Genomic DNA, 14929 nt, shown 5'->3' with positions numbered 1-14929 from the left:
TGTAAAAAAAAAAATGTTGCTGTTAAAAAGCCAGGTAAATTTGATTTAATAAAAAGATGACTAAACAAAGGAAATAAAAAAATAAGGCTGGCCCAGATGCTGAAGGAGTGCCCACTAACTGTATCTAAGTACCAACTGTCAGTCAAAAACCTCTGGCCTAATATTTATGATGTGGAAATTGGATGCTATTTTGTCTAGCTTGTTTCCAAGTTTATGTCATGGTAAAGAAATCATTGTTGTTAAAAAGCCTGCCAAATTTAAATTAAGAAAAAAAAAAAGACTAAGTATAGGTAATTAAAAAATAAAGCTGGCCCATTAGGTTACAGATGTTGTAGGACAGGGGTCGGGAACCTTGGGCTCGCGAGCCAGATCTGGCTCTTTTGACGGCTGTATCTGGCTCGCAGACAAATCTTTAGTTTCGTTATACTCCTTTGCGCTGTTACCGGCATCCCCAAGGGGCCGCTATCCCGTTTCAAATGACCGGCATTGCCAATTTAGTGCAGAAGAAGAAGTGGGCGAGCATAAGGGAAGAGGGAGACAGGTGTAGAGAGAGTTGCGCGGGAGCGCTGTGTTGAGTGGCTGGGTTTCCCCCACTGGTTTTTGTTTGTGTTAATAAAGCCTCCGATAAAAAGCCATCCAACAAGTCAAAGCGTTTTTATACACTACGTCACCTCCCAGAAGGAAGAACCAGATGTAGGCACGACGACGAATGAGCCACAGAAATGGCCGATCCACTCCCGACTACGGTCCGGAGTTGAGAGCACCGCATTACTAAACAGTGCAGATTGGTAACAGCGCATTGCGCGAAACGGCGACCGTCACCAGCGACTAGAGAGCCTGTTTGCAGAAATTTTAGTGGGAAAGTGGCAAACATACATGTCGTTGTGTATATCTATTTAACTATCTACCAATCCCAATAAGCAACGCAGATGAGACAGAGAGAGACACTGTTCAAGTGGGGTTGCCGTATTTTGCTGTCGAAAATAATGGCCAATGTGCGCATGTGCGTGAGATCAGGAAGTAAACTTCCCTCGTTTACAGTTTTGTTTTCTGCGTTGTCACTTCCCAGCTAATTTTAGAACCCCTTTTGAGAAGATGGGAAAAAGAAAAAAGACGAGGAGTATCGAATTTATCAGCAGGACATAAGAATATAAATAGAGCACTTTTTTTTTCTCACGTTTTGGATGTGTCAACAGACGTAAGCAACGTCATTGCAAGGTTTTGACTATGAAAGGGACAACAAGAGGGGAGGATTTATTCAAGTCCTTCACTGAGTTCGCTAAAGAAAAAAATCTACTGATGGATAAACTTATTTCGAGAACATGAAAAGAGACCCATCCCAAGTTTCTCAACGCCTGCATTAAGCTTAAGCCCACCAACTATCAACCAGACTACAAAGCCATCAGCTAAACAATTCAGCACCAGAAGTCGCAATACCGGTAAGAAATACTCATCATTGATTAGTAACAGCATAACAATGTTATTAAAACAAATTCAGAGACTTAATGTACTTTAAAAGTGTTGAAATTACATAAAATGCACACATTACTTGTATTTTTAGTTTTAAACATATTGTATGGCTCTCCCAGAATTACATTTTAAAATATGGTTTAACATTTAAAAATTAGTAACAGCATACCAATGTTATTAAAACAAATTCAGAGACTTAATGTACTTTAAAAGTGTTAAAATTACATAAAATGCACACATTACTTGTATTTTTAGTTTTAAACATATTGTATGGCTCTCACAGAATTACATTTAAAAATATGTGGTGTTCATGGCTCTCTCAGCCAGAAAGGTTCCCGACCCCTGCTGTAGGAGTAGGGTTGCCAACTCCCAGAAAAAAAAATAATTGGCACCTCATTGCAAGGACATAAGTTTGGTCTCAACATTGGTGGGGACGATATAACAGCATACCCTGCATTTAAACCTTTTACTGGCAGTGGATATTAATAAAAAATGGATTCACTTCTGGGGTACACTGGAGCACCGATGGACTCAAACTAAAGTATTGTAATATAACAGTGATTTGGGAAAAAATTATGAAAAAAATCTGAGATATCCAAGGACTGATCTACATCTGAGGCATACTGAACTACTAAGACTTGAACCAAAGTACTGAAATTCTCTCACCTCTGCTATTCGCTTTGGCGATTGAACCCCTGGCCATCAGCATAAGAGAAAATCAACTTATCAAACCCATAGTGATCGGGGGTGTTGAACATAAAATATCACTTTATGCTGATGACATTGCCATTTTCATGTCAGACCCTGAGTATTCTATTCCCAATTTGTTAGATGTGATTAATAGTTTTGGTGCAGTATCTGGGTATATCATCAACTGGCAGAAGAGTGACCTGATGACCCATACAACAGATTTAGATCCTGTATTTGCAGCTTTGATTCAGTTTAAAATCTCAGATACTGTCAAATACTTGGGTATCAGAATTACAAAAAAATCCAAATTCTCTATTTAAACAAAATTTTACAGAAAGATTAAATGCCCTAAAGGAGAACATAGAAAAGTGGAGAACGCTACCTTTATCAATGATTGGCAGGATAAATACTATTAAGATGGTCTCCCTAACAAGATTTCTTTACTTATTTCAGAACATTCCTGTGTATATCCCCAAAAAGTATTTTAAGTTGATATACTCTTGTTATTTTGCCTTTCATTTGGGGGTATAAGGCGCACAGAATTGCAAAACAATACCTCCAACAAGCCAAGGACTGTGGAGGTCTCGGCCTACCATGTTTCTTGCACTATTATTGGGCCTCCAATGTAAGTGTCATGGTGTATTGGCAAATTAATCCTGACTTGGGGTCGTTGGAGAATGTTCCCTCTTGGTTGACAATAGAACATAGTTTAGTCCAAAAAATATCTCTGCGGGCAATTCTTTTTTCCTCGCCTAGACCATTGTCATCTCAGAGAGGAGAACATTTTATCATGCCGCACGCCCAGAAAATCTGGGTGCAGATTCGAAAATTTTGCAATCTCCCTAGCACAGCTGTACATGCTCCAATGTGGCACAATCATGCTTTTGCTCCCTCATTTATGGATCCGGTTTTTAGGGAATGGAGTCAGATGGGTATAGAGTCAATAAAAAATGTGTATATTGACAATAAATTCTGCTCATTTGATCAATTACAAATAAAATATGATTTGCCTAAAGGTAATTTTTTTTAGATTTTTACAAGTGAGGAATTATGTCAGACAAAATATCCCAACATTCAACTGTCTCCCGTTGGAAAACGATTTGTTTAAAATCTTAATGGGGCCCCCAGAATCTAAACATTTAATATCTTCACTAGTAAAATTTTTTTTGAGTAAATATACTCGTTCCACATCTTTGATTAAAGAAAAATGGGAAGAGGATCTCAATATTACAATCAGGGAGGATATATGGCAGAGAGCGCTGAGTGACATTCAAAAATGTTCTGTTAACTCCAGGCTACAGATAATTCAGTATAAAGTAGTTCTTAGGTTACATTATTCTAAGGTGAGGTTAAACAAAATATTCCCACAAACATCACCCGTATGTGAAAGATGTAAGATAATGGATAGCACATTAGCACATCAATTTTGGCTCTGCCCAAGGATTCGAGATTTCTGGTTTTCAATATTTAAATGGTACTCAAAAGTATTCAAAACACCAATCGATCCTGACCCCATAATTGCTCTGTTTGGTTTCTCTGAAACATTACAAAAACTGGGTCATGATAGGACTTTTGTGATTGCTTACGGCATGATAATCGCCAAAAGGTGTATCTTAAAATTATGGAAGTCTGATGTCCCACCCCACTTTGAAACCTGGCTCAGGGAATTTACAGGAGTGTTACATATAGAAAAACTAAGGTATGAGGAATCAGGAAACCCTCAAAAGTTTCTGATTGTATGGCAACCAATTTTAGAACACTTGAATTTATACTAGACCCCTACTCCTCTCCTCCTGTCATCATTTGATGTATACGTCGACTTTGGTTAAAACAAAAAAAAAAAGAAAATGTGATGAGTACTTCAAGGTGTTTGTGTTTTTGTGTATATGTATTGCAATTTGTATAGCACATATTTTTGGGGAAATCTACTCGTGTAGAGTATACAGTTCTATAGCTTGACATACATTTCTTCATGCGGAGAATTTTTTTTTTTTTTTTTTGGGTTGTTTTATATTTATGTACGTATGTGTGTATCTCGTCTCCTGTATGTCAAGGTGACAGTAGAAAATGCCAACAACTGATAGAAATTGATAGTCACTGTTTGCTGTTCATTGAAAATGTTTGTAAATAAACATGGTTAAAAAAAAAAAGAAATTCTGATGTGTGATTTGATTTCACAGATTTTTTGTTCATGTCAGTTGATGTTCATGTCAGTGTCCCCCTGAAGTGGACCCACTGTTGGATAGCTCTCCTTTTTGTTTTGTTTTATTAATAAAGGGACTTGCACTCTGAAGCCACCGCATTGCATTACCGTAATGCACATAATGCAAACAATGAACCAAATGTGGGAGAGCTAGCTTGACTTGTTGTTGCTTGTGGAGGCTGACCTGACCGCAGTAATTTTGCAGGTTAGCAAGTTCACACAGTTTAATGTTACGCTAACGCTGATGCAGGTCGGACTATCAGTTGCAAAATTAGTGATGGGTCCCCCACCTCCACAACATTGATGTCTTTTTACATCACTTACAGTGGCTGCTGTCGATTCAAAAACACTTCTACCGTAATATCCCTCCTCTTCAAAGGGGCCGGAGGAGGCAGCATATTGTCGACATGAATCTGTCGGGGCTGTGTGAGTGTGCGTGGGGGTCATGTCATCAGCCAATCAAATGTGTGTTTGAAGGGGGAAAATGGTGAAAAGTGATACATGTAAGTCCGAACAAATGAAAATAATTCACTTAATAATGGTAGGGTCTATTCTATCCGTACAATTTATTGGGAAAAAAAAAAAAAACATATATAAATGAACTCATTATACTGTATAATGCAAATCGAGTTGCTTGAAAGTTGGTGGGGGCAATTTGAGCATCCTGAAAAGTTGCCTACCGTCCCTATGCAAACCTACGCCCTTGCCTCATTGGAAGAGCCGGCCAGCCCGATAGCCGTCATCTTTTAATTTTTTTTTTTTTTTTTGTATGTAAATTGTGATTTTTTTTTCTTATTATAATTATAATAATTTGACTCAAAACTGAATTAATTAGGCACATATTTGAGTGATATGAGCACATGAAAAAAAAAATATCAGCAAAGTATTTTTAACACAAAAAAATACTTGACTAAAATTAACATGTCATCTAAAGTTAAAACTATAATTTAACCATTAAGGTCCTGAGCCTTTTGTGCGTGGGGGTCCGTGGGTGCATGGGTGAGTGTATTTTTTGGCAGTATTGTTAAAATACTTTTTTAAAGAACAAACTGAGCTGAACTTTTTTTTTTTTTTTTTTTTCTCAATTTAAGTGCATTTAAGTCCCCTCAGCAATAAGTTTCACAAATGACCGAATATAATGTGGAAATGCAAATGAAATTGAAAAAACACAAAAAATATAATACAAATAGTGAAAAAAATGTACACAAAGAAGAAAACAAATGATAATCCTTTTGAACATTCTTTTTACTTGCGCTTCACTCAAACCTTTAATCTCCCACACTCTTATGTTGTCTTCCGTTTTCCCTCACTGCAAGCAACAGTACCTCCTCGACCAATGAGATGAGCGGAATTGTCATTGTTCTGTCAGTTCATCGGTCAGAAAGCCGGAGGGGCAGGGGAATGTGTTTCCCTACATAATCTCGAAAAGCACTATACCAGTATTCGTTTGGTCTACAAAAAAACGCTATTTTCGATTTTCATGCAAATACGGGACAAAGTGCATCCCTTGTAAGCTCAATACTTTTGTTTCTGAATACAGGACAAATCGGTTTTTCAAGGGACGGTTGGCAACCCTAAATAGGACTGTCCGCTAACTGTATTTAAACCATTACCTGCTCAAGTACCAACTGTCAGTCAACAACCTCTAGCCTAATTATTACCACATGGAAATTGGATGCGACTGTGTCTAGTTTGTTTCCACTGTCTACGCAACACATCTTCCATGCCAGCGAGGCAGTTTGAGCATGTAGGCAGGGAAGAGCATCGATCTCTCAGCCAAATTTTTTTAAATGCTACATTCCTAGCACCATGCCAGCTTGTGCTGAAGGAGGATCAACCCCATCTCTTATAGCCATATTTTATGCACAAATCACCAGAGGTGGGTAGTAACACGTTATGTGTACTCCGTTACATTTACTTGAGTAACTTTTTGAGAAAAATGTACTTCTGACGGCAGTTTTACTAAGCTATACATTTTACTTTTACTTGAGTAGATTTGTGAAGAAAAAACACTTTGGGCAACACAAGAGTCGTTACATTTTTCCTCTTTGTTTTACATATTTGATTTATTGCCTGCGATGCTAAGAGTAGCTCAACCAATTTCACCAATGAGACGTTGCAACAATAATCACATGACTCCATTATAAAAATCAGGCAGAAGCTTGCCATTCTATGTTCACGCCAGCCTGTTCAATCAATCGGTGTCTTTAAAGCGCCGTAAAAAATGAAGTATTTGACATAGAGCGCTGCCCTCAACATGCCTCGAAAGCACGAATTTTAACCTTTACCCTAGTTTTTATTTAACACAGATTGACCACGGAAAACCGGGGATATCATCCTTTTAATTCCATAATAATGATTATGAAGGAACTATTCGCTATTCAAACTACGATCTTTTTTCTCCACCAGAGGGCACTCATGCTCTTTGGACGAATAATGCTCGATTTATGTATTTTTTCAGATTTTTTTTTTTTTCCCTTTGACATAGTGTAGCTATGTAATGGGTTATTGTACAGTATCATTATAACAACAGTTCATATAGATAACGTTGTGCACAGAAAAAAATACCATTGTTTAAAAAAAATCAAACAAGAAAGGAAAGCAATTACTATAGGCGGAGTTTGACTTTTGGGGCAGGGGGGGCACAACATGCTTATAACCCCATAACGCAGTGTCAGCAATAAAATTAACTTACAAGAATATTTATAATAATAAGTTGAAAATGAGCGGTTTTTTGTTTCCCATCATTCTTGAGGGGAATTCTAAATCAGGCTGCTTAGGCAATACTTTTTGACAAGATCGTCATTTATTGATTGTGGTACACCCGCTGGTGTCGTGCCAATGTAGTTACCCCAGTCAAAAATACTCTCCTGGGCAGAGCCATATGGAGGTAGATTTGTGTCTTTATTATTCAATCAAAAAACGTTGCTTCAGTAAAAAAAAAAAAAAAAGTTTCTTCAATCAAAATTTATATTTTCAATCCAAAGATGTCGCTTCAATTAAAAATATATATATATGTTTGAATGCAAAAATAAATTTGGAACTCAAAAAATGCATGTGAAAGCTATTTTTCTTCAATGTTTTTTATTTTTTATTTATTTATTTTTTTCTGGAGTCAAGTTTTTTTTCTGATTGAAGCAACTTTTTTGATTGAAGTAATGTTGATTTGTGTTTGGGCCACATTTTGGCCTAGATGTTTTGTCTTTATTATTCAATCAAAAAATAAGTTGCTTCAAAAATATAAATATATTTTCAACAAAAAAAATCTTTTCAATCAAAAAACTAAAAATTTCAATCATAGAAAACATTTTTGAATGCGAAAAAATATTTGAGATTGAAAATTTTGCATTTGAACACTTATTTTTCATTGAAAAAGTGTTCTTTGATTGAAGCAATCCTTTTTGTGTTTGGGCCATATTATGGATAGGACATTTGTGTCTAAATCATTCAATCCCAAAAAAAGTTGCTTCCATCAAAAAATATTTTCAATCAAAGAAGAAAATCATTTGAAAAATAAAATTGACCTCCACAATTTTTTTTTTTTTTGGGGAAAATCATATGCAAAGCAAACGACCGTCTAAGATGCTAATCACATGATCTGTTCGAAAAATAATTTTGACCCATTATAGAAATATATTTTTTTGTTCATTTCATTCATTTTTGTTGCAGTTTTATTGCTTTACAACATTTATATATACTGTATAGGAAAGTCAATTTCATCCAATGACACTTCTCGGCCACCAAGAGGGGCCTGGCCCCCCAGCCCCCGCCTTAAAATCCGCTTATGGCAGTTACTCAACAATGTTACTCATTACTTGAGTATTCTTTTCAGCAAATACTTTATTATTTGTACTTGAGTACATTTTTGGGATGACTACTTTTACTTTTACTTGAGTAATATTATTTTGAAGTAACGCTACTCTTACTTGAGTAAATTTTTTTGCTACTTTACCCACCTCTGCACATCACTGCTACCTTTGCTTGTGACGCGAGAAATTATGCAGGCTCTTGGTGGAATAGTTTTTAATGGGTCCCCAAATCAGAGTGTTTTGAGTGCAAAAAGGTGATTACTGTGATTTTCTCTCCAGGATGTTGTATGCATGTGTGTTTGATGCTGTTACACCCACCATGTCTGGCCATGGCTGGCCGCAGGCCCCTGCAACCAGTTCCCATGGTTCCATGATTCCACTATATTGACTACCTCAGGGGACACCTCCCACTCACTGGTTTGTTTTCATCCTTAATGGTAGATCATATTACATTCTTTATTGTGTATGTGCATGTGACATAAACAGTTTGTGAGTATGTGTTTTTGTGTTATTGTGCATGCACCTGCTCAGACAATGGCAAAGTATTGTTCGAAGGTTGTGCATGCATGTGTGGGCGAGTGGGCGTGCATGTGTCATTGTGCTCTTATTGTGGTTTTAGTTTGAGGATTGTATAATTGCAATGCATCGTATTGAAATGTGTTTGGATGTTTTTGTATCTTTATCTAGCTGCATGAAAGGAATGAGACCAATGTATAATGATGGGGAAACATTCACACAGTGGCACTCACATTTATTCGACCCACATTGTCAATTAAAATCACGGAATCAGGTGGTCAATTATAATCAAGGTATGTGATTATTATTTTTTTTACGGTAGAATAGACCAAACTGACCACTTTAAGTCATGAGAAGTATTTCATGGCACAACACCAAGCTAAAATATCTCGAAAATAATGAATACTGAGTTAATGATGATCGTGTTGGAATTTACTCACTTATTTATTTTCAGACAATTAATTGGAACTGAAGGATTTCTGACATCATCCCAATGATCTCTCACAGCACACAAGTGTGTCACAGTACACTAATTGCTAATATTTGGTGTAATATTTTTGAATGCGGCACCTTTTAAAACTCATTTTCCTTTTCTTTCTTTTTTGTGTGTGTTTTTTACGTAACCAATAACCTTTGGCTTTTACTTTGAAAATGAATTGTTTAATGTCATCATATTGGGTAAATGGCTCTTTAGTTATTTTTCAAAATGAACTACTATCTTTATATGACATAATAAAATTTGATCAGATGAACAAAAGCAGCATGTATGTGTCTACTGAAATGCATCAGTATTCTTGGCCCATAAACACCAGACACCTTCCTTTGATTTCCCTTTATTTCTGCCCATGAGGCATGGAGGAAGATGAAGCAAGAACATTTGTCTGTAGTCGTCCTACAGGGAGCGTTTATATTTTGGAATAATTGCTTTTAAGTGCTGAGATCTTAAAGCCAGATCAGCCACGGAACAAAGGGGGCTTGTGGAGGGACGGAAAATGAAGAAGCTACATTCAAGGACTGGTAATGAGGGGGTTTTCCAAGGAGATGACAGTGAGAAGGCGGATCACAGGGTGACATGGGAGAGGTAAAGTAGGGAGAATACATCACATCACATCACTACAGGAGGTGGAAAACAAAACGTCTTGTGATTAAAGATGACCTTAACCTATAAGTAAGTCCGAGCACAGATATATTCGAATATTACCATACACTTTCTTTTTTTATTATATTATATCTGGATGTTGCCTGCACTTTCCTGCAATCTACGCATTCCCTTTAAATAGCAAAGCATGGTAGCCTCAGATTATTTCCTCAGAATACTCAAAATTTTGCCATTATGGTTTTGAATTTGTTGGGTCTAAAACTAAAACTTTCTTTACAATTACAACAGTGCAGAGCCCTGCCAAGAAAAACCATTGCTAATTTGGATCAGCACTATATTAACTCATTGGCCGCCATTTCATTCACTCCTCCCAATCAAAATGGATAGGAAGTGTTGCGCCATGAAAGGCAGGTAAACTAGGGCTGCAATGATTAACTGACTAATAAATTAGATATTTAATTATTTTATTTTGATAATCAGCAAACTTTTTTTTACCCTATTTTTATTTTCCTTAAAAAAAAAAAAGTGGGAAACAGTAGTTATTCTCTTTTTAAAGTCATTTTTACACAAGCTTGGCGGCGCCACCATTGAGGTCTCCCTTAAGCCCAAGTTATGCTTCTGCGTTGCAGTGACGGCGTAGCGACTACGGCGACAATAAGCATTCAGTAGTTCGGTGGCAAGGGAACGCATTGCTCTGTAATTCACCATCAAACCACTTGAGGGGTGTGGCAGTGTGTTTGCACGGTTTGAGGGGACTCTTGTCGACTTCCTCTAGTTTTCTTCCGGTTACACAACAATGCCAACGGACATGAAAAGCTTGAATGTGGATCTTCAGCTCATCAACATTGAACAACAAATGTTGATCATACTGTAATGTCCGTAACCAAGCGAGGGTCCTTTAAGAGGCGATCAGACTGGGGAGAGGTGACGTAGCGGGAAGCGAGTGGAAAGAACGGGAGAAAGCAATAGTTAGCGGTCGCATGTTGTGGCAGCCCGCTATTATTTTGTTATTTGTTTATTTTATTCTTGTCCCAATAAAGTGGGGAAAGCCATCATCAATTCCTCTCCTTCTTCCCCCCATCTGGGGCTATTACAATACAAATGTTGAGGCGCAGGCGACGCAGAAGACGGTTGCGGTAGAAGCCAGAAAGCTGCGTTGTCCAGCGTTTTGATTTCTTTGTCTTGTCCTGCAACCAGCAAGTGGGAAGCCATAGCAGATCACTGGCGGCTATGGAACTTCCCAAACTGCGTTGGAAGCCTTGATGGTGAACACATTATCATAAAAGCACCTATTCACTTCAATCAGTGATGCTGTATTAAGTGTGTGTACTGTCTATAGTTGAAAATTAAACATCAAAACAACTCTTTTGACACCAAACCTGTGCTTTATTCTTCATATACTTGAAGTGTAAAATGAAAATAAGTCACAGACTCACAGCAAACATATTTACACAATAAATGATAAAGTGCACCAACCAAAAATACGACATAAAGTGATAAAAAGCAGGCAGTTTTTGGTCTACTGGGTCACCGCTTCGTCTGGCCATTCGCTTCCGAACACACACATACAGTCCCTGACAAAAGTCTTGTCGCTTATCCATTTTGTAGAAACAGTTGCTAATAACCTGACTTTTAATTATTCAACTGGTTTCAGAAATGGCTCATATGAAAGCTAAGACCCTCCCAAATTATGTTAAATGTACAAAAATATATTTGTTTCACTGAAAAAAGATTTATCATTTAATGAAGACATGAAGGTCACATTTTGGCAAGACAAAAGTTTTGTCCCCTACAGAAAGTAGTGTGAAAATTGAACAAAAATGTACTTCAAATACAAAAATATGTTACATAACATAAGCAAATTAAATAGTGGTGCTGTGAGACCCAAATTTAATATTTTGTATGAATTCCATGGGCTTGAAGGACTGCATCCATGAGGTTCGGCAAGGATTCATACAATTTATTGATGAAGTCATCTGGAACATCAAAGAAAGTAGTCTTGCATGCCTCCCAGAGTTCATCAACATTCTTGGGTTTCGTCTTCCATGCTTCCTCTTTATCTTACCCCACACATGCTCAATGATGTTCATGTCTGGTGACTGGGCTGGGCAGTCCTGGGGGATCTTGATCTTCTTTGCCTTGAGTAACTTTGAGGTAGAGATTGAAGTATGAAATGGAGCACAATCCTGCTGCAGAATTTGTCCCTTTTTATGGTTAGGAATGTAAGAGGCAGTTAAGATTTGTTGATATTTCAGACTATTTATGTTGCCTTCCATCCTGCAGATCTCTCGCACACCCCCATACTGGATTAACCCCAGAACATGATTTTGCCAACACTAGACATGAACAGGATGAACAAGGAAGCATGGAAGACGAAACCCAAGAATGTTGATGAACTCTGCTAGGCATGCAAGACTGATATCTTTGATATTCCTGATGACTTCATCAATAAATTGTATGAATCCTTGCCGAACTGCATGGATGCAGTCCATGGAAGTCATACAAAATATTAAATTTGGATCTCACAGCACCACTACTTAATTCGCTTATGTTATGTTAAGTCCATTTTTTGCTCAATTTTCACACTACTTTCTGTAGGCGACAAAACGTTCGTCTTGCCAAAATTTGACCTTTACATCTTCATTAAATGATAAATCTTTTTTCAGTGAAACAAATATATTTTTGTACATTCAACATCATTTGGGAGAGTATTAGCTTTCATATGAGACATTTCTGAAACCAATTGAATAATTAAAAGTCAGGTTATTAGCAATTGTTTCTACAAAATGGATAAGCGACAAGACTTTTGTCAGGGACTGTACTTGTCTCCGAGGTTCTTCCATTTTTTTATGCAATCGCTGACCTCCAGCCCCGTATTTTCAGCCATCTCCTTCCACGAATTGCTTGCCATTTGGCAATCGTTATAATGTCTCGACGAGACATTGTAGAGGTTGTCGTACTTGTGGACCTCTTCGATGATACTCTCGTCGGTTTGGTCCATTTTTGCGTGTAGCACAACTACCTTTGAAAATGGCGGTGATTTCGCGCTGAAGCGGAAACAACAGTCTGAGCAGACCAATCACAGTCCATTTGTGTCACGTCACAACACGCTGACGTGAGACGCCCAGTCAAGAATCTGTGGAGGTGCACGACAGGCTACGGTGGAGGGTCGTAAATCAGGTGACGAAGCATAACTCTGCCTTTATACTCTTTTCTGTTACTTATTCTAATATATCCGTCACTTTTGATTGTATGTTACAGTTGCCATTTTACAACACTGTGTATCAATATTAAATCATAGCAAAAACAAACACTCGTGAAAATTTCAGTTGGTTTCTGTCGTGTTGCTCGGTGTGCAAAGGTTGTTGTGCAACATTTTCGATTGGGTCAGTGGTCTTAAAAACAGTCAAAAATCAACAAATCTTTAAGACGATGAATTTCAAATGGTCGTGTTTTGTAAATCTATTCTACTTTAATCGATGTAATTCTTTTTCTATTAGGGAGGGGTTGCTTTTACCATAAATTGTCAAACATTTTCTTTTTTTTTCCCTGAGAAGTGCCATTCCACTCTGCTCCAGTCATTCTGTGTTATGCCAAACAGTGGCCCTGCAGTTTTCTTTTTGCGGTTTTCTGGAAATGCCCCCACTTTTCCGGCCTTACTCCAATTTTCTTTAAATACAACAGTAATTGGTTTGATTTCCTACCTCCGGCCTGGTGGTGAGGGGGGTTACGAGGAGTTGTGGGAGCTCTCAAGGGCCAGGCAAAGGGGACCGCAGCATGCAGCCCACACGCTTGGGTGGTAATATAGTTTAGAATTGAGTGCCAGCTCCACTATTGCTCGTTTAGATGCTGTTTATGGGCAGATCCTGGCAGACCATCAATGGAAAAAAATCATAAATCTGTGTAAAGAAGGCCAAGATATTCAAATTCACAATAGTTCAGTTAGAAATGACATATTAAAAGAGAAAAGAATTAACATTAATTGTGTAATTGACCTATTGGCTGCCACTGATGGTGCAAAATGAGTACTACTTTCAAAAAAAAATTATATATACCATACATACAGGGTAATCGAAAACTGTCAGTCAACAACCTCTAGCCTAATTAACTATGTTGAAATACTTATAATTTATTCACATGTTCTACTATCCTATCCTATCCTATCTACTATCCTCATTTTTTAGTGTATGTTCCTTGATGCACGGGATGTAAATGTCTTTTCTTGTTTTCTATTCAGATCAATTATTTGTTTGAAATTTAAAAGCTCTGCAAAATTGGCTGGAAGTACTACACTTCAGAAATGTGCCCAGCTAATATGAACAAATCCTGTGGTGATGAGTTTTGTATTACAATTCTTGATCGTCTTTGCATCAACTTGAGCATGTCTTCCTTTAATAGTTCTCCAACCTCTTTGCACTTGATCAACGAATCTCCAAACTTCGCAACATACCGCTAACTGGGCACATTCTTGTAGGGTTGGGGTAGGGTGCAGCTGTGTTCGTAGGGTTTATAAATTTGAAACAAAAAAAGAAATCAGAAAAGAAACCCAACATAAATTAACTCCCATGCATCACTGAACATACACACAAAAAAGATAAAATATTCAAACATGAATATAAAACACAGACAAGCCTGAAAAAGCAGTTTCTGCTCTTGCACTCCTCCTTAAAAGAAACTGCTGTATTTTAAGCCAAAACAACTGTTGTGTCTGATAGAACAATATCTATATGCTGCCATAGCAGATTCATGGCGCATTAAGCCCCCGAAGTATTTTTAATTTGTCCGTTTTACCCTGGAAACCCCCGTTTACAGACGTCGCGCAACCGCTTTTGTTTGAACCAAGCCGTAAAATGAAGGTAATTAATTATATTTATTATTCAAAATGTCTGTCACGGATATCTACCTCATAACTATCTCTTAATTGTATTTTTTTTTTGTTACTGTCGCATTTTCTCCGATATGTTAGATGATAAATAATCGATCCGAACAAAGAAAAACTGAAGAAGAAAAAAACGTTTAAAAGGGTAAATATATGAAAAGAACATCTCGACCACTCCTTGATTTCTGCGATTTCTGCATCACGACCCTTGTTATATTACCATCTTTCACCCATAAAATCTAAAAAAAAATCCAGCTGTGGCC

The 14929-nt window shown here is 37.4% G+C and overlaps 1 long non-coding RNA gene across 2 annotated transcripts; it reads left to right on the top strand.

Moving 5' to 3' along the window:
* The first annotated feature begins 1046 nt into the window (after positions 1–1046).
* On the top strand, positions 1047–9435 carry LOC130931375 (uncharacterized). Of its 2 annotated transcripts, XR_009067201.1 has the most exons (4): positions 1047–1439; positions 8452–8589; positions 8860–8981; positions 9143–9435. It is a non-coding gene; the product is annotated as an uncharacterized LOC130931375 (long non-coding RNA). The 2 variants fall into 2 exon arrangements; XR_009067200.1 differs by having other exon boundaries at positions 8452–8981.
* Positions 9436–14929: the final 5494 nt, after the last annotated feature.

Source organism: Corythoichthys intestinalis, chromosome 15 (assembly GCF_030265065.1).
Source record: "Corythoichthys intestinalis isolate RoL2023-P3 chromosome 15, ASM3026506v1, whole genome shotgun sequence".
Lineage (NCBI taxonomy): Eukaryota > Metazoa > Chordata > Actinopteri > Syngnathiformes > Syngnathidae > Corythoichthys > Corythoichthys intestinalis.
This window is presented reverse-complemented; position numbering and strand designations above follow the sequence as displayed.